Source organism: Lissotriton helveticus, chromosome 11 (assembly GCF_964261635.1).
Source record: "Lissotriton helveticus chromosome 11, aLisHel1.1, whole genome shotgun sequence".
NCBI classification, from domain to species: Eukaryota; Metazoa; Chordata; class Amphibia; order Caudata; family Salamandridae; genus Lissotriton; species Lissotriton helveticus.
Genome location: NC_136072.1, coordinates 24,481,304 through 24,501,527, shown reverse-complemented (window position 1 = coordinate 24,501,527; position 20,224 = coordinate 24,481,304). Strand labels below are relative to the sequence as shown.

Here is a 20,224-nt window from a genome sequence, read left to right as displayed (position 1 = left end):
AGGAAACGCTGCTAAACTGCGATAGCTTAGGAAACAAGGAAGCACTGCTAAATGGTGCTAGCTCAAAAAACATGGAAGCGCTGCTGAACGATGCAAGATCAGGAAACCATGAAGCACTGCTAAACGATGCTAGCTCAGGAAACAAGGAAGCACTGCTAAATGATGCTAGCTCAAACATGGAAGCACTGCTAAACGATGCTAGCTCAGGAAACACTGCTAAACTGCTTTAGCTTAGGAAACAAGGAAGCACTGCTAAACGATGCTAGCTCAGGAAACAAGGAAGCACTGCTAAACGATGCTAGCTCAAAAAACATGGAAGCTCTGCTAAACGATGCTAGCTCAGGAAACGCTGCTAAACTGCGATAGCTTAGGAAACAAGGAAGCGCTGCTAAACGATGCTAGCTCAAAAAACATGGAAGCGCTGCTAAACGATGCTAGCTCAGGAAACGCTGCTAAACTGCGATAGCTTAGGAAACAAGGAAGCACTGCTAAATGGTGCTAGCTCAAAAAACATGGAAGCGCTGCTAAACGATGCTAGCTCAGGAAACACTGCTAAACTGCGATAGCTTAGGAAACAAGGAAGCGCTGCTAAACGGTGCTAGCTCAAAAAACATGGAAGCGCTGCTAAACGATGCTAGCTTAAAAAACATGGAAGCGCTGCTAAACGATGCTAGCTCAGGAAACAAGGAAGCACAGTTAAATGGTGCTAGCTCAAACATGGAAGCACTCCTAAACGGTGCTAGCTCAAAAATCACGGAAGCGCTGCTAAACGATGCTAGCTCAAAAAACATGAAAGCGCTGCTAAACTATGCTAGCTCAGGAAACAAGGAAACACTGCTAAACGGCGATAGCTCAGGAAACAAGGCAGCACTTCTTAACGGTGCTAGCTCAGGAAACAAGGCAGCACTTCTTAACGGTGCTAGCTCAGGAAACAAGGCAGCACTTCTTAACAGTGCTAGCTCAGGAAACAAGGGAGCACTTCTTAACGGTGCTAGCTCAGGAAACCAGGGAGCTTGTGGGAAATGTAGTCTTTGGGAGAAGCAGCGTTTTGGCTCTTGCAAAGCCCCTCGTGGATGAGCTGAAACTGAGGCAGGTTCTGAATCTTTTCCTGGCGACCGCGAGTCCGGACGGGGCTGAGCTGAAGCCGATGGATTTCGAGTCTTATTTGAAAGTCCCAGAGCTGTGTGCCCCCCCCCCCCCCCCAGTGGCAGGCAAGAGAGCGCATGGAGGTCACCAGGACCCATCGAGGCGCTATGGATTAACAATGTGCTGCTGGATTCAGCCCTGCTCAATGACAAGTATGAATGCTTCGCAGGGGCGGCTGGTGACATTTGAAAGTGGTGGGGCGTAAACTAATTTGCATATTGCACCGCAGCGAGCGAACGAGCCCGAACCACCTTGCATCCATCCATACATCATTCATGCATCCACCCATCCATCCATCCATCCATCCATCCACCCACCCACCCATCCATCCACCAATTCTGCATCCATCCTGCATCCATCATTCATTCATTCATGCATCCACCCATCCATCCAGCATCCATCATTCATTCATGCATTCACCCATCCATCCTGCATCCATCATTCATGCATCCACCCATCCATCCTGCATCCATCCATCATTCATTCATGCATCCACCCATCCATCCATCCATCCTGCATCCATCCATCATTCATTCATGCATCCACCCATCCACCCACCCATCCATCCACCCATCCATCCACCCATCCATCCACCCATCCATCATCCATCCTGCATCCATTCATGTGTCCACCCATCCATCCACCCATCCTGCATTCATCATTCATTCATGCACCCACCCATCCTGCATCCATCATTCATTCATCCACCCATCCATCCTCCATCCATCATTCATTCATGCATCCACCCATCCATCCTGCATCCATCCATCATTCATTCATGCATCCACCCATCCATCCATCCTGCATCCATCCATCATTCATTCATGCATCCATCCATCCACCCATCCACCCACCCACCCACCCATCCATCATCCATCCTGCATCCATTCATGTGTCCACCCATCCATCCACCCTGCATTCATCATTCATGCACCCACCCATCCACCCATCCATCATCCATCTATCATTCATTCATCCATCCATCCACCCACCCACCCATCCACCCATCCATCATCCATTCCTGCATCCATTCCTGCATCCATTCATGCATCCACCCATCCATCCATCCTGCATCCATCATTCATTCATGCAGGCGCGGTGCGTCCATTGGGGCGTAGGGGCGAAGCCCCACTAAGCCCCATGGAATGGACCCACCACGTCCTCACTAGAAGGCAAACACAATTATTTTTAAAAATCGCGCTATCTGCAGGCCGGGAAACCGGGAGACACCCGACCTTCCCGGAGTGCGCAAGGGGGGGTTGGGGGGGGGGGGGGGGGATCGGGCTGCTGCAGCTGCGCAATTGTATTTTTGGGCACAAACATGCCCGCGCATGCGCAGATCGTTTTCTTGTGAATTCCCCCTTAGAGAGAGGACCAGGGGGCGGGCCGCAGCCCCCGGGGTTACACAGGGCGACTGGGCGAGGAGTCATGGTGCCCCCCCAGCCAATCCTGGCGCAGGATTGGCTGGTCACTACATAGCCCGGTTACATAACCCCTGACGGATAGCACGGCCGACTTTGGTGCTGGGAAACCAGGTTCGAGCCTCTTATCGAACCATAAAAATGTATACATGACTTTGGTGTTAAATAAATAGATATTTTAAAAAAAACAAATAAAAATGATGTTCCGACTAAGGTGTGAAATTGGTGTCGAATAAATACATGTTTTTAAAAACAATTAATATTAATCATGTATCATTGGTGCTGGAGTACAAGGTTCGAGACTGGTATTAAACACTGACAAGCTGTGTGCAAGTTATATGGTCATAAAAATACATGAATGATGGATGCAGGATGGGTGGATGCATGAATGGATGCAGGATGAATGATGGGTGGACGAATGGATGGGTGGATGCATGAATGAATGATGGATGCAGGATGGGTGAATGCATGAATGGATGCAGGATGAATGATGGGTGGACGAATGGATGGGTGGATGCATGAATGAATGATGGATGCAGGATGGATGCAGGGTGGATGGATGGGTGGATGAATGAATGATGGATGCAGGATGGATGGGTGGATGGATGGATGGGTGCATGAATGAATGATGGATGCAGGATGGGTGGATGGATGGGTGGACACATGAATGGATGCAGGAATGGATGCAGGATGGGTGGATGGGTAGATGAATGAATGATGGATGCAGGGTGGATGGATGGGTGCATGAATGAATGATGGATGCAGGATGGGTGGATGGATGGATGATGGATGAATGATGAATGATGGGTGGATGCATGAATGAATGATGGATGCAGGATGGATGCAGGATGGGTGGATGAATGATGGATGCAGGATGGATGCAGGGTGGATGGATGGGTGCATGAATGAATGAATGATGGGTGGATGCAGGAATGGATGCAGGATGGATGATGGATGGGTGGGTGGATGGATGGATGCATGAATGAATGATGGATGCTGGATGGGTGGATGGATGGGTGGATGAATGAATGATGGATGCAGGATGGATGGGTGCATGAATGAATGATGGATGCAGGATGGATGGGTGCATGAATGAATGATGGGTGCATGAATGAATGATGGATGCAGGATGGATGGGTGGATGGGTGGATGCAGGAATGGATGCAGGATGGATGATGGGTGGGTGGGTGGATGGATGCATGAATGAATGAATGATGGATGCTGGATGGGTGGATGGATGGATGGGTGGATGAATGAATGATGGATGCAGGATGGATGGGTGCATGAATGAATGATGGATGCAGGATGGATGGATGGGTGCATGAATGAATGATGGGTGCATGAATGAATGAATGATGGATGCAGGATGGGTGGATGGATGGGTGGATGGGTGGACACATGAATGGATGCAGGATGAATGATGGGTGGATGGATGGGTGGATGGGTGGATGCATGAATGAATGAATGATGGATGCAGAATGGGTGGATGAATGAATGATGGATGCAGGATGGATGCAGGGTGGATGGATGGGTGCATGAATGAATGATGGATGCAGGATGGATGGATGGGTGCATGAATGAATGATGGGTGCATGAATGAATGATGGATGCAGGATGGGTGGATGGATGGGTGGATGGGTGGACACATGAATGGATGCAGGATGGGTGGATGAATGAATGATGGATGCAGGATGGATGCAGGGTGGATGGATGGGTGCGGCTTCGCCCGCAGAGCCCCTTTGCTCGCCGGCTGCTCTCCGGGGGGCCTGTTCTGCCCCTTGATCCCCGGCCCAATGACGCCATCGGGCTCTGAGCAGAGGCCGGGTGAGGGTCGCATCTGCCCACACGAGCTGAGCGCCATCCAAGGGTCTTTGGTGCAGGCGCATTAGCCACTCGAGCATCCCTCTGGAGCTGAGGCACGCGACCTCGAGGTCACTTAAGGTGGTGTCAGTAACACACTGACATTGACGCTCCCTGCGGGGCTGGGAGTCGAACCTGCGACCCACACCATTTCTGGTCAACAGCTGATGGAAAAGCGTGCGTTTGCATCTGTGCCTGGCGAGAGAAGCTTCCACTGCAGAATTCCTGAAATGCGATGTACTTTCGGTTGCAGTTTGGATTCTAAGCGCATTTCCGGTTGTGTGCCGTGTTTTATTAACTCTGGCTGAGGGCGATGACTTTTCCCCCTCAAAGCTGCATGGCAGCCTGGGACATGCGCACGTGCTCTTAGCCATGTTACACGTGTCTTTATTGTGCCGGGTGCGCTGTAAGTGCGAGTTTGGTTCCTCGGTGGCAACACTTCATTCTCTCGTCAGCCATCGAAGTGCCTTCGAATTGGTAACGGGGGAGGGCTCAGGGCTGTCCTGTCTCTCAGGATGGCTGTTCTGAGCTGAATGAGTACAAGGTCACACTGTGCTTGAGGTGTCCTGTGACTCACCTCACCCCTGAGTCCTATCACAGCTGGCGATGACACGGTGTACATGCAGGGGGGGGGTACCTGCTCTGCCCCCCCCCCCCCCCCCCATGAAGCTGATGGAATGAAGGGTCACACTGTGCTTGAGGTGTCCTGTGACTCACCGCACCCACGAGTCCTATCACAGCTGACGAGGGCACGGTGTGCACGCGGGGCCTGCCCTCCACGTCTAGGGCTCTTCTACTTTTGGGTGAAGGGGGGGAGGGGGGGCTGCTCTGTCCTCCCACCCCCTCTGAATCTGATGAAATGTAAGGTCACACTGTGCTTGAGAGGCTCGCTGTGACTGTCACTTCTTGGCTCCCCTCCAGCCACAGGACGCGTGTTACCTCAAGAGTCTGCCCCAGGGCTTTAACTGGGGTGAAAAAAGTGTTGTGTGGGTTGGGGGGGTTCCTGACAGGGGCGTCCCTGAAAGGGGCGTGACTTGAAGAATTGCACTAAAATCGCGTAGCCTTTACCCACATGTTTGCACAGAATCGCAGCTGCAACTGGCGCACGCGACCATTGCTCTGTGCGGTGTGCCGAGAGGCCAAGGATTGGATGGTCACGTGGTCTGAACACCCCCTGCGCCCCGAATCGGTAGCTCCACATGGGATGAACGGTCACACTGTGCTTGGGGGGCTGTTTTCCGCAGGGGTCTGCGGTGCACCCCTGCCCGTCCAGCCCGCGCCGGGTTCCTAGAGGGTCCCAGGGCTTCCAGTGCAGCCCAGGCCGGGAGGACGGCCCGTGTGCAGGCCAGGGCTCGGCGCCTGCCTGCCTTATAAGGCGAAGAGCGGAGCCGGGAGGGAGGGGGGGGGGGGGGGGCGGGCAGCCGCCGCATGCCAGACATACCCTGCCTTCCTCAGGCCCGGCTGCCTCCAGAGGGAGCAGCGCAGCATCCCTGCTCCCTCCTCACAGCATCCCTACCTTCATCCTTCCTCCTCATCTTCACAGCATCCCTCCTCCTCCTCCTCCTCCTCCTCCTCCTCACAACCTCCTCCTCATCCTCTCAGCATCCCCCCCTTATCCTCACAGCATCCCTCCCTTCATCCTTACAGCATCCCTCCCTTCATCCTCTCAGCATCCCCCCCTTCATCCTCTCAGCATCCCTCCCTTCATCCTCTCAGCATCCCCCCCTTATCCTCACAGCATCCCTCCCTTCATCCTTACAGCATCCCTCCCTTCATCCTCACAGCATCCCTCCCTTCATCCTTACAGCATCCCTCCCTTCATCCTCACAGCATCCCTCCCTTCATCCTTACAGCATCCCTCCCTTCATCCTCACAGCATCCCTCCCTTCATCCTTCCTCCTCCTCATCCTCACAGCCTCCTCCTCACAGCCTCCTCCTCCTCCTCACAGCATCCCTCCCTTCATCCTCAAATTATCCCTCCCTTCATCCTCACAGCCTCCCTCCCTTCATCCTCACAGCCTCCCTCCCTTCATCCTCACAGCCTCCCTCCCTTCATCCTCACAGCCTCCTCCCCTCCTCCCCTCCTCCCTCCCGCCGAGCCCGGCGCAGCCGTGAGTGGTGTCCGCCCGGCGCAGCCTCTTTCATCTCCCTGCGGACCCGGCGGTGGATCCACTGACTGCGCACTCCTGGAGGGGCCGGGACACTCTGTCCTCAAACACGTCATTCATAATCCACCACCACCACTGCCTCCTCGCGCCCCAGGGCTGTGGGAGGGCGCCACCTGCTGGCCCCGGCCGGGAGGGCCTTCCGCTCTGAAGGTGGGGGGACACAGGGTTTCCTCTGCACCCCTGCTCCAGACCTGGGCCTGGTGAGCGCCAGCCTGGTACAAAACTACCACCCCCTCCCTCCCGGGAGAGCCTTCAACTGTGAATGTGGAGGTATGCGGGGTCGCTTACCTCCTGTTTCTTCTGAACCCCCTTTTATGCCTGGGCACGGTGAGCCAGTCTGGTGCAAGGCTGCCCCCCCATGACCTCAGAGGGGTGTGAAGTGGAGATGGGGGGGGGGGGCCCTCCGAGGAGGGATGGGCAGGCCTTGGACTGGTGGTGTTTGCTTTGATTGACTCCTTCTTACTCGGTCCTTCTCTCTTGTACTCCATGGTGCAGCCTTCACTACCACCCTCCGCCCCCACTGCTACCCATAGCATGCACTGCCCTTGCCCACGGGCCGCCTGTGGTTTGAGGAGCTCCACCCCTCCCGGCTCCCTCTGCCCTGTCCTCCTGTCCTCCTGTCCTCCTGTCCTCCTGTCCTCTGTGTGCAGACGGATCTTTACCCAAGGTGTTTGCACCCCGTGGGTGTTGGAGCTCTTCGGGTCATTCACCGTTGTTTGAGACCGCCTGGGGGTCGTAAGGACTTGGCTCTGAGTTGGTGGCCGGGCCTGCAAAGGGTGGTGGTGCTAGATTCAGGGCGTTGGCCTTCCCACCCACCTGTAGGTGAGTCAGAGGACTCAGGGTGGTACGATAGACCCCACACTTCAATGCACCCTCGTTCGGACTCCTCTGCTCGCTCCAGTCATGTGGCATGCCTCCTATAGACTCGTGTGGATTCGCAAACCCTTAAACCCTACCCCAAATCACTCCCATTCACAGCCACTTCAGCACCCAACCGTACCCGTCAGACCTCGCCAAACACCCCTGACCTTATCCAGAGAACCAGTGCGAACCACAGGGCCTGCCGTCACTCCAGAAGAAACTGCCACCATCTTAAAGTCCATTCACTCTGGCCCCATCAGACCCCTGCCCCTCCTCACGCCTACTCTAGAGGACCACAACCCATCAGCACCATGCTCACACCCATCATGAATGCCTCCACCGCAACCTTCCCAGATGCCTGGAAACATGCCACAGTCCTCCCATTGCTGAAGAAACACTCTACAGACCCATCTATGCTCGCCAACTGCAGAGCGATCTCCCTGCTACCATTCACATTTGAGCTCATAGAAAATTAGCATATGCCTCACCGACCACCTCAACGACCACCAGCTCCTCAACACCACTTAGTCTGGTCTCAGACCCAACCACTGCACCGAAGCTGCCCTCCTCGCCGCCACTGATGACATCCGCATGACTCAACGGAGGAGACGCAGCGGCCTTCATCCCACTGGACCTCTCCATGACATTTGACAGTCTCCCGCCCGTCAAACTCCTACATGACATCAGAATCCAGGGATACCCACTCCATGGGTCTGCTCCTTCCCGACTGGAAGCACTCAGTCAGCCCGGCACCGTACACCTCGGACACCTGAGACCTCATATGCGGAGTTCAGCAGGGATCCTCCCTGAGCCGGACCCTCTTCAACACGTACATGATCCCTCCACCCAGCACCATCCGCTCTCACAACATCCATGTCCTCCTATGCCAGCAACTCGCAACTCATTCTCTCCCTCACAGACAAGACGACCTGTAAACACATCCAGTTCAATGGCTGCGAGACTGGGATCGCATAAAGCTCTCTCGATCATACTCGATGTCCAGGTTTTTCATAACACCAAACTCTGGCAGCAGCTTCACGAGCAAAGAAGTGGAGGGCAAACATGCTTTGACCACCCAAGCTTCGGTTACGCATCTTCTGTCACAAGTGCCAACCCAAGCTGAGCGCCCCCAAACAGTGATACCCAAGTAGCTGTCCTGCAGATGTCATGAACAGGAGCGCCAGAAGAGTCTCACCGCTTCCCAGTTAATGCAGGCATGACCAACACCACGCGAATACCTGGAAATAACAGCCGTATGAAGAAAATGAAGAAAAAACTGTGTACAGGCAGAGACCAATTCCACTTGAATTCTGTGTCCCAGCTCCGATCTGGCACCCCCTCTACACAACTGTTGCACCGTGGGAGTGAGTGTGACACACATGTATTAACGGGGCAGCCTGCAGCCAGTTCCTTTAGGGGGGAAGGGGGCATGCATGGTTGCTGCGGCTTTACAGTGGTAACTTTGAGCTCTCGCCACAAGTCGACGCTGTTCTTTGTAGTTTGTTGCTCTGAAGCCCACAGAGTGTGGTGGAACTGCTGTCTTACAACCACTCCTTAGACTGCTTTCCTCCAAATGTCACATCCATAGTTAGTGTGATATTTTATTTTAGGTCTCGCCTGAGCCAATGCGATTGCGTATTGCTCCGGCGAGATTATAGTAAGCGGAAAAGAACAGTCTACCAAAACGGCTGCGGATCGCATACAGTTCATGTGATCTATGCGCGTGCACACCATCACCAGCCACATCACTCGCCACCATTTGTCTGTGCCTCGGCATCAGACTTCAAAGGCTGCCGCTCCCCCACCCCATGCACATCGCACACCACCATTTGTCTGTGCCTCAGCATCAGACTGCTAAGAAAGCTGCTCTTCCCCCCCCCCCATCAGACTTCAAAGGAATGCACTCCCGAACTTGCTGGCCTCGCTCTCGTGAGCCTTTATTTACTTGTTTTCATGGTCTGTTCTTCATCCAGCTCTCTCTCTCCTTACCTTTTTGTTTCTTCCCCTCTCTCTCGCTTTCAACCTTGTTGTTTCATATTGTTTGCCCTGGCTCTTCTCTTCCATACAGGCTCACTTCTATTGCTCGCTGCTTTTGCTCCTATGAATTTTGGCCTATCTCCAACCTCCTCCCTCGCTGATCTTGGATCTCGGCCCCCTCCTCCTCTTTCCTCTCTCCCTCGCTTACTGTTCCTGTCTCCTATTCATTCATCTTCCTCATCTAATTTACCACCCTCTCTTCATCTCGCAGACATACTTCCATTCTTGGCTAAGAAAATCATTGCAGTATTGATCTGTGCCTACTTGGCTCTCTTCATAACACATCCCATGCTTTGTTAATCAATGTTATATACATAACTAGGGTTTTGTTTACAGGTCTATTAAGAGGATACTTCACTCGACGGCACCACCACCTCACTCCTGGGACACCACCCCACCTCACTCCTGGGACACCACCCCACCTCACTCCTGGGACACCACCCCACCTCACTCCTGGGACACCACCCCACCTCACTCCTGGGACACCACCCCACCTCACCTCACTCCTGGGACACCACCAAGCTATTGGCTTTGTGAATAACAATGCTATTCATTTATATATTTTCAAAGCCAACACATATTAAAAAAGTTAGTCATTTACAATACCAAAGTCAAATAAGCTTTATTCGGTTTTTAGTTTAACACCATAAAAGCAACAAGAAAAAATACATACATACATAGATGACTCATCATATCATTACAAGGTAAAAAGAAACCAACTATTAAAACAAACGAAAAACAATTTAACTAATCAAAGTACGTGCATAGTCAAGACTAGTTAAAAAGTACAGAATTAATAGCACAGGGTACACGGAATCCCCTTTCACCAAGAATTATGATTCAATGACATTTGTCTTGGTAACGGATTGTATCGGGGGCCGGGATACAAATCATGCAAGTCCCAAATGCAAATGGGGCCATCTCCTTCTTTAGGCTGGGAAGAACGTAGGTAGGGGACAATGTTCCTATTCTTAAATTTAATTAAAATCAAGTCCCCCGAAATGTCTTTGGGCAACGTACCTAGCCACCCCACCCTCCTGACGCTCAGGATTCCACCATCTAGTGCAGGTGGCAACGGTCTGTTGTGTTTTAGCCAGAAAATGGCTTTGTTTAGCAAGTCCTGGTGTGTTTCAAGTTTGCCCTGACTCAATGCAGGGACCCCAGAGAGAACAGTCACGTATGGGGCGGCTTCGGGAGGTAGATTAATGCGATGCCTTCTTTCTGGAGTGGTCCTGGGAGCTCTATGAGGTACGAGTACGGGGTTAAGAGTAGCATTCCGGCCACTTGGAATGAGTGTAGTGAAGGGGGGTTCAAGAGTTTGAATTTTCCTGCATGCAGTGGGCTTAGGCTTTTCATAGTTGATGGAGGGAGTAGGGCAAGTAGATGTAGCAGTTTTTTCAGTTGATGAATAGTTCTTTTTTTATTGTTTTTTCAATACTGGTCAACCTGTCCCCTAGATCATTGATTTTTGTGATCAGAGGTGATAATGCCGAGATTAACAGTTGCTCGATCTGAGCCAGTAAGATCGATTGAAGGGGCGATAGCGAGTCATGTGTTCTGTTCTTATCCGGTGTTAATATAGTTGAGTTGGAGGGGCATAATGAGGGGCTAGTGCACATTTTGTCAACATTAGGTAGATTATCATTGACATTATCTTTATCCTCATCATGCTTCCTTTTACTGGTTAATCCCCGGGACAGTGTGTTGACTTGAGCATGGGTTTTATTGGGGGATAAAGTTACATCCTGAAGAGTGCAGTTTAGTTGGTCAGCGTCTCTACCCATTTTAGGGGGGGTCGATGCGTCCGGGACATACTTCGTGCCACACAGGGCATTCAGCTCCTCCCAGATGGACATGATTAATGGAAATCAGGACTACAAGAGCGACAACAGACAGTACAAATGCAGGAATTATAAGAAGGTAAAAAGTATCTGTACCTCCTCCTCTAATAGAACCAAGTGGGGTGGCCCGTCCCGTCCTCCTCTGGCCTCTGAGGGCCACAGAGGGCCCGCCCTTTGCCCGGGCTTAGCTCGGCGTCCCGCGGAGCGGGGCAGAGCGCTGTTTATGGCACCTCCTGGCGCTGCGGTGCGTCACAGAAGCTGCGCCGCCGCTGTGGCAGCCGGGAGTTGTGGTCCCGGAGTGGCAGCGCTGATCCCTGCAGCTGGTGACTCGTGGCGGCTTCGGTGTAGGGCTTCCTCTCCCTGCCCCCGGTAAGTGCTTTGCTGTCCCCCCGCTCTGCCGGGCAGAGCGCTGTTTATGGCGCCTCCTGGCGCTGCGGTGCGTCACAGAAGCTGCGCCGCCGCTGTGGCAGCCGGGAGTTGTGGTCCCGGAGCGGCAGCACTGATCCCTGCAGCTGGTGACTCGTGGCGGCTTCGGTGTAGGGCTTCCTCTCCCTGCCCCCGGTAAGTGCTTTGCTGTCCCCCCGCTCTGCCGGGCAGAGCGCTGTTTATGGCGCCTCCTGGCGCTGCGGTGCGTCACAGAAGCTGCGCCGCCGCTGTGGCAGCCGGGAGTTGTGGTCCCGGAGCGGCAGCACTGATCCCTGCAGCTGGTGACTCGTGGCGGTTTCGGTGTAGGGCTTCCTCTCCCTGCCCCCGGTAAGTGCTCACACTTTTCTAATGCGAGACCTATTGCATTGCAAATGCTTGTTTAATAAAGTGATTTGGTTGAAGTTGGGTGCAGTCAGTGAATGTTAATCAGAATTGGTTGTGAAGGCATGGCCTACGAGAAAGTGAAATATTTGGACTGTTGCTGTTCTCGCCTTGGCACTTTTATCATCTCTGCTTGAATCATCTTTTCAAATGGCTGAATTTACAGCTGTGCTTATTATTTTTCTCTAGAATCCGAGGACCCTGCTGAATATCCCCTTCCAGTGGACCTGAGCAGCGTTGGACTCTTAGAAAGGTAGAGACCACATTTATGCCTGGTTGTACAACTTGTGAACTTTATCTATAAAGCTTTTATACCTCTCAATAGTTGCAGGCCTTGGAGCTCTGAAAGAAATGCATCTTTCTTCTAGTCACGTTTTAACTCACAGATCTAGCCTCTCTTCTGCAGCGAGAGCAGCGGCTGCACAGACCCCCGGGCTCACTTCCGCTTCCGGTGTAAGTCCATGTATAGAGTGGGTGCAGCGGTGGCCCGCTGCTTACAGGAGATCTTGTCAAGACGGATTGTGTTCCTACCAGTACTGGCATGAGCTTTAGGTCACCCATTGCTCATCACTGGTTGGATTTCTTTTCAGTGTTTTGCTTGCTTCTTAGTCATTGCTTTCCCTTTCTTGGGTTTGTCCTTCTCCAGGAGCACAGCTTCTTTACCCTCCTTTGATTGGCTGACTTGTATCCTACCCCTGCTCACATTCATGGAACTACTTTTCCCCCTTTTCCTTTCAGCACTCTGTGGAACTGCTCACGTGCGGTGATGCTTGTGTCCATAAGTCAAGATGCTGCTGGTTCTTTTTTTTTTTTTTTGCTGATGTTCCGCATTTGCAAAAAACTTTTTTTCCAGTGCTGAATGGCATCAGCAAAAAGCACTGGTAAAGCCACAAGCTCGGTTTACACCATTGAAAGGCGTGACCTATCGGCCATGTCACTGTTTGTTATTAGCGGTTGTGGCTTGGCACAGCGGGCCAAGTATCCTTGAAGGATTTGACTGCACAATCTTGCCCTGACCTGGCAGTAACTTTCCAACAAGTTACGACATTGGTCCGAGTGGCAGCCAATGGCTCTCCCACAAAATGGCTGCCTTGTATCAACATTTGCAAGGTATGGAGCGGCCAGATGCTTGGTGAGCAAACACTGCCTTCAGCTAGTCCCCAGCACCCTGTTTTCCTTATAAAATAGTTTGTGATGCACAGTCTCTCTGTCCTGCTGACAAACTGGAGTAGCCTACTGCGCAACAGAACGATGGATTCAACCCAGGATTCTTGACTGGGGGTGAGTAGTTGAAAAGTTTCCGCGCTGCGTCCATAATCTCCTTCCATTTTCTTTGTTCATCCTAGATTGGCAGGGTATGCCCAGACATGGGTCCCTTGCTCACTTTGCCAGTGGATTCAATCTAGCCTGGCTGATGAGGGGTAATACCCAGAAACCGGTGCCAGGATGCTTGTTTCCGGTCCAGGGTGGACCTGGCTTGGCAGTTCGGGCTGGACTGTTCCCATGAGGCACAGGGTCAAGACTGATTTGCATATGGCCATGTCTAAACTGGGGTGGCTGAGTGAGCTAAAGAATGATGGCTTAAACCCAGATCTGTGACTGGGGGTGAGTGGTTAAATAGTTTCAGCGCTCCGTCCATCATCTTGCATTTGCTGTTCTCGACCTTTCACAAGGATCTGGTTTCCATTGGGTCTGCACTGTCCTTGTGAGTAGGGCTGGCTTCCACTCAGTCTCATTCCCTCCATCACAAGGGCTGACATTTATTTAGTCCTGCTCTCTTCATGGGAGGGGCTGACATTTATGCAACCTCACTGCCTGCATGAGGGAGGCTGACAGTAGTACTGCTTCCTTCACAAGAGGGCTGAAGTTCATTTATTCTGGTGATGTCTTAGAGAGGGGCTCAAGTTCCTTCAGTCTCGCCTGCTGTACAGGATGAGCTGGTATTCATTCATTCTCATTGCGTGCATGTGGGACTGGACACTCACTCAGCCTTAATACCTCCAAGAGAAGGACTGGCATTCATTCATTCTTACTGTCTCCTAGATGGGCTGGCATTCATTCATTCCCACTGTCTCCAAGAGAGTGATTGGCATTCATTCAGCCCCAGTGCTTTCAAGGAAGAGCTGAAAGAACAAAACAAGTTGCCAGTACTGCACTGATACTTAACCATTCGTAGAAGAGACAATGAATAAAACAATTGCCCTTTCAAACCAATCTTATGGTTAGAATTTAATTAAAAATGAACATTATTTACATTTATCAAATCTTTTATTTCATTTTACAATTTTCTCTAATTTCTCAAAAGCTAGAATAAACTAAATTTTATCTTTGTTTACTTATCTTGGAGCCCCATTAAAGAATCAAAATTCACAATCATACTCAAAAAACCTGCTTTATGTACACCATATATACAAAGTGACCCAGTCATACACTTAGAAAACTAGTTCACACATCCGTTCAAACACTCACACACACAAATTTCGTTTTAGTCCATTCGTAATGCCGCACTAAAAATAGGGTGTAGTAAAACATTCTCAGGGCGGGCATTCTGTGTATGGATGGTGTGTGAAGTGTGTGGGGAGAAACAGCCCGGCTCGAGGAAGGAGCCGTTGCCTCGGTTCGTCGAGTTATGTATCAAATAATACTGTGACGTGTGTGATATGTACAGTGTACGTCAGAGTATGCAACCCCTCATGCGTTCAATGGTATCATTTATCCAGGCTGCTATTAAGCGAAAAAGATTTGTCGCAAATTTAATTTTGCAGACTTTTTAATATTGTAACAAAATACTTGTTTTTACATTTTAATCTTTACTGTTATAATGTGCCCTTGTATCGTGTGTTCTTTCATGGCTGGAACTGTCTGAATAAAAATATTTGATTTAAAATCGTGGGACGCTGAGTGTAAAGTCAAACCGTTGTCTTTAATGGGAACGTGTAATATATATATTTTTTACATATCAATGAGGCAGTTTGATTCCAATTCTCAGGTAAGAGCAGCGCCTTCTCTGTTCTGTCTGAGATTCCCGGCGTCGCCTCATTAACATAACAGACCCACAATGCAACACTGCGCCGTGTACAGCGGTTTAACTCCAGCGATGTGTTATCAGGAGCAGCTGACTCAAGGGCCCCTTTAGTGCGCGTGTATACTACGGGGAAAGAGCAATTAATTTTGTTTTTAATAACAAACTCTTGGGTGATACCTACCACCTGAAGGAAACTTCTGTCTGGCAGGTTGTAATGCCTTGTTTTGTGGTAACCGTGATCAGTGTATGGAGTATGAAGGAACTAGACGTTGGTGTTTAAGGGGGCACATTCCACACATGGTTCACGTAGTTCATACAAATTAAAAACTGCAATGACCGCGGACCGGAGTTGTGAGTAGGTATTCTGGTTTGTGTGTGTCGTGGTTGGGTGACCCCTTTGCCTGTTTTGTGGTTCTTCAATGAGCTTCAGTAATGTTAAATGTCGAATTGTGTTTAAATATCTAAATCCTAGCAGTTATTCTGCCTCAAAGCGTTCCACCTCCCAGCTGAGGAGGGAATAAGATTGGGTACCAAAGTGATGGAATGGGTTATCCTAATGGATGCTTCTAACTGCAGGTTCCTCACCTTTAAGATCTTCTCCACGCACCAGACTGGATCCGGAAACGTTTGTAGCAGTGCTCCTGTGCATCGCTATGCGGTGCTGTGCAGAGCAATGTACAGAGCCACATATAAGCATCACCCATGTACACTTGCGTCGCTTCCTTTCTGTGCCTCACAATGCGGATCCGGAGGTCTGCTCCCAGGTTGGTCGGTCTTCGAGCATCTTCTAAAACAAAAAGCAGTGTGCTAGGGAACGATGTTTTCCTCTAAAGCTGCGGGCTTCAAACCATGCCGAGACGGTCAACAACAGATGTCCGCGACCAGGGCCGGTCCTAGAACTCCTGGGGCCCCGGGCGAAAGGGAAGATGTGAGGCCCCTCTAATTTGCATGTAACTTCCAGTCGCAGTCGGCATGACTCGCGTGTGGAGGGTCTCGCGGGAGTTCGGGAGGTGGGGAACAGGAAGCAGGCAGCCTCCCTCCCCTCCCCTAAGCCAATCCCAATGTTGCAATGGAATTGCAGCCTACATAGAGAAAGGCCAGAGTGTGCATGACTGGTTAGGTCGAACAGTCAGTGCCCTTAGCAGTTGGCAAGGCACTCCTCTCCTGCCCTAAAGCAGACCCGCGGCCCCCAACCAAACACTTATGCTTTCTCGCAGTGCTAGAAGTAGAAACATAAAACGGTCATTTTAGCATTTTGTGTTTCTGCTTTTGCGAGAAAGTAGTGGGGCGACGCTCCTCCGCCCTAGTGGAGGTCCCGCCCTTGGTAACATCACAAGAAGTGACATCTCAGAAAGTGACATCGCGGGACTGTTTATCTTATTTGGCATCACTGAAGAGACCTAACGTGGATATCAGTAACCTGGACAAAAAACTAAATATACAAATGAAATAAGTCCATATGTTTTAAAACTGTTAAATGGATTACATTTGCCTCATTATATGGAAAAGATAGGAGCAGGTCTCACAAAGATGTATATTATTTACTCCTCGTTAACTGATTGTTTCTGCCTCATAAAGGGGAGAGATCCTGTTGAGGTAATGAGGGGCGGGATCATTCAAAATATAAAATTACACAAGAAAAAACCTCTCACACCATGGATATAATTGCACATTTCAAAAGGGTCCCTTATCTTTCTGTGCCATTATTGTGCTACCTTAAGATGACATTAATACTTTGTAATTTGTTTTAACGTAAGTCCTCTCACCAGAATCCCACACTCCCATGCTAAGAGACATAGGACAATCTTTTTTGAGTGTGTGCTCTTTACTCGCCAGAATTATGTTAAGTGCAAAAACACAACACATATAGTACAAAATTACAAGACACCATAGCAAACAAATAAAGATTGTACATAAACGAAAAAAGACTTAGAACAACCTAGACCACTGTTAAATCATACATGGACGTGAAGGTATGCTACAGATTCAAGGGGTCGTCAAATCAACGTTTTTGATTTGGTGGTGGAACTGTAGGAAGTAGAAGTGGCCAGCTTTAGCGCTGGTGGAGCCCTGTGCGACAATGTTGGTGCCCCCAATGACTTGCTCTGCCACGGATTCCATCACTACCACCCATTAACAGTGCCCCTCAAGTCTCCATAACTACACTCTCTCTCAGATGCATTTAATTTGCACCGTCACTGGTTTTAGTACTGTGCGCCATGCACACACCTTAGCGCTGAAGCGCTAGGGTGTGTGCATGAGTGTAGCATAGGTTTTGCACAGAAGGGTACCCTTCTTGTGCAAAATACTATGCTGGATACGATACAAAGCTTTTGCCACTTTGCATACGTGCTGCGCAGTGTAGCGTGCATGCAAAGTCATAAAAGCATCGAGAAATATAAGCATTTCTCTTGTTAGCGCCTCCTTTGAAGGGGCGTTAACTTTTGTCGCAAAACCATCTTCAAAAATCTTTGTAAATATGGTTTTGCGTCAAAGGGTATGTGTGGTTACATGGGAACGCCCATGTACCACTCCCTCGGCGCAAAGTAACGCAAAGCAGTGCTTTGCGCTGCTTTGCACTACTTGAAGGGTGCTTTCCAGCGCAAAACAAGTTTTCGCTGAAAAGAAAATAGCAGCAAAAAAAATTGCGCTGGTTAGCGTCACTCTTGTGATGCAAAACCAGCGCAAAAGGTTTGAAAATCTCCCCCATCATGTTTTATCTCTCTCTCACCTCTACCCTCCATTCGCTGTTTCTGCCTCTCAAGCTTCCACCTCTCCCCTACATGCCTTGCTATTCACCACTCTTCTCTCCGGCCTCTTACCTTGCTTCACCTCTTGTGCCAGGACGCAATAGAGGCCCCTGCAGCACAGATGGGCCCACAACAATTCTGAGGGCCCCATCTCACCAGGGGGCTCCCATTCAGCTTAGGGCCAATGAATATCTGTGAGATGTGGGAGACTCTGGGGCCCATTATCACATTCTGCAGAACGGGGACCCCATCATTTTGTGTTACACAACTGCTCTTGTGTTACTTTTCAGATGCGTAAAGCAATGAATGGTGAGTGGCTTCAGGGGTTATATTACTTGGGTGTATCTTGGAGGGTTCATTGCACTCCCCTTGGGGTGATAAGGATGAGTGTGAGATCACCCCCCATCCCTCCCCCTAACTGAATGTTAGCATCTCCACTAAACCTTTAAAGACCAAACTGCTCATTCTTCCTTCAATTCATGTCAATTACATGAAAATAAAAAACACCAAGCGCTTATAACTGGAGTTTATTATTTATGTTTAACTCCTTTTATGTTTGTTTTGTATGAACATGCTTGTTTGAGAAAAAAACCCAGTTGCAAATAAGAGAAAAGAATAATAAGTGTTTTATCCATTTTCTGTCTTCTCCTTTCCATGGAAGGAGCAGCGCCTTTTGTGATGTGAGATCACTCTGTGTTTTTGTGTTGTGAGCCCTGCAGGATGCTCTGCCTTTCATTCATGCAGGGGAAGGCCTCACTTCACACCTCACAGTTCAAGTAGCTGCCTAACTGCTGTTATGGAGATGCAGTGATTAGGATGATCACGGCCACAAACACAAACCCGCCTTGCCCACTCTGCAGCATCTGAAAGGATGGGGTGTCATATTGCTTTTTCATTCCATGGCAGCCGGGCGAGGTGAGGGGGGGCCCCCGCCGTTGGCCTCGCACACTACACAATGGCTGCAAACTCCAAGGGAGGCGGCTCCCCCCCCTGTCACTCTTACAATGGCACAGTTTCAAAAGGTTGATGGTCTCGGTAGGGGGCCCCATCACAGTTAGACAGCCGCGAGGCCCTGGGCAGCCGCCCACTCTGCCCATGCCTAGCGCCGGCCCTGTCCGCGACTGACCCACACGAGGTGTGCCTATGGTGCACCGGCTCAGTGCATGACAAAAGCTACATGCGTGCATTTATTCTCTCTGAGACGATCTAGGACATGTACTTTGAATGAAATGAATGAATGAAATGAAATTTATACCGCGCAACTAAGCCCGTAGGCATCAAGGCGCCAATCACAGGAATCACAGGAATCCACAGGCCTCTTGTAAGTCTTGAACATGCTCCAAGTCAAGGGCTGGCACCTGATTCCAAGGTCGTACCAGTGAGAGGTCAACTGCACGGTCGAAGTCCTCTGCATAGTCAAAGTTCAAGCATAAATGCAAGACGGCAAAGCAAGACTTGACCCATTTCCCTCCACTCTTGATCCAAAGAGAAGGAGCAAGGGGATCGAGGTTGCAGCCGGTCTACCTGTGGCTCTCCAGTTGCAGAGCAGATTTTCCAGTTGGTCCCAGTGAATCCCGAATCCTCTTGGCCGTTGTTGACACCGCAGCTGATCGAAGCTTTTTAGGATGCCATGTTATTTGGCACTCGTCTGGCTCTTGGGCGTTCCATCTGTCCTCCGAGGATGCGCAGGGACAGTCCGTCAAGTTCCACTGGCAGATGCACTCTCCATACTGACGCCGGCACAAACCTTCACTCTGGTGCCAAGACTTGTGCCCGTCCCTCCCTCGTCGATGCTGGTATTGACATCACCATAGAGGATCCAGTGCTGGTTCCAGGGCCTGCTTTAAAATCACAAAAGCGTAACCGATCACAGTCAGCGTGATTCCAAGCCTGTTCACTTGTAGAAGTGGTTCCATTGCCTTTTCAGCTCAGGCTGTGATCAAAGCTTGCCACCACCCAGAAATAATGATGATGATTACGATGATGATGATGACGATGATGATGGTTGAAATGAGGGTGATTCTCTCCGATTATAACAAATATTAATTAACTTGTAAGAGGGCTGTGGGATACAGGGTTGAGCTCATCATTTGGCCCTTAAATGGAAGACTGCCACATTTGTACTGGTAATTATATGTGCAGGTGAGGTCCTGAGCCTACAAATCCTCTCCATCGAGGTAGAGAGAGATGTCCTTATGAAAAAATTGCAGGCTGCCAGCCACGTCGAAGCTCTTGATCTGGTTCAATAAGGCTCCCACTGACCCCTTATTGGGCACCTGATCAAAGCCCTGTTCTTACCCACCTGTGA

General features: G+C 50.4%; 1 protein-coding gene across 1 annotated transcript in view; it reads left to right on the top strand.

The window, feature by feature from the left end:
* The window catches only part of LPP (LIM domain containing preferred translocation partner in lipoma), a 656,183-nt gene that overhangs the window by 151,869 nt on the left and 484,090 nt on the right, over positions 1-20,224 (top strand). The window contains exon 3 of the mRNA XM_078668172.1: positions 12,331-12,394. The gene's annotated coding sequence lies outside the window, so the exon portion shown is untranslated. The remainder of the gene's footprint in view (positions 1-12,330; positions 12,395-20,224) is intronic.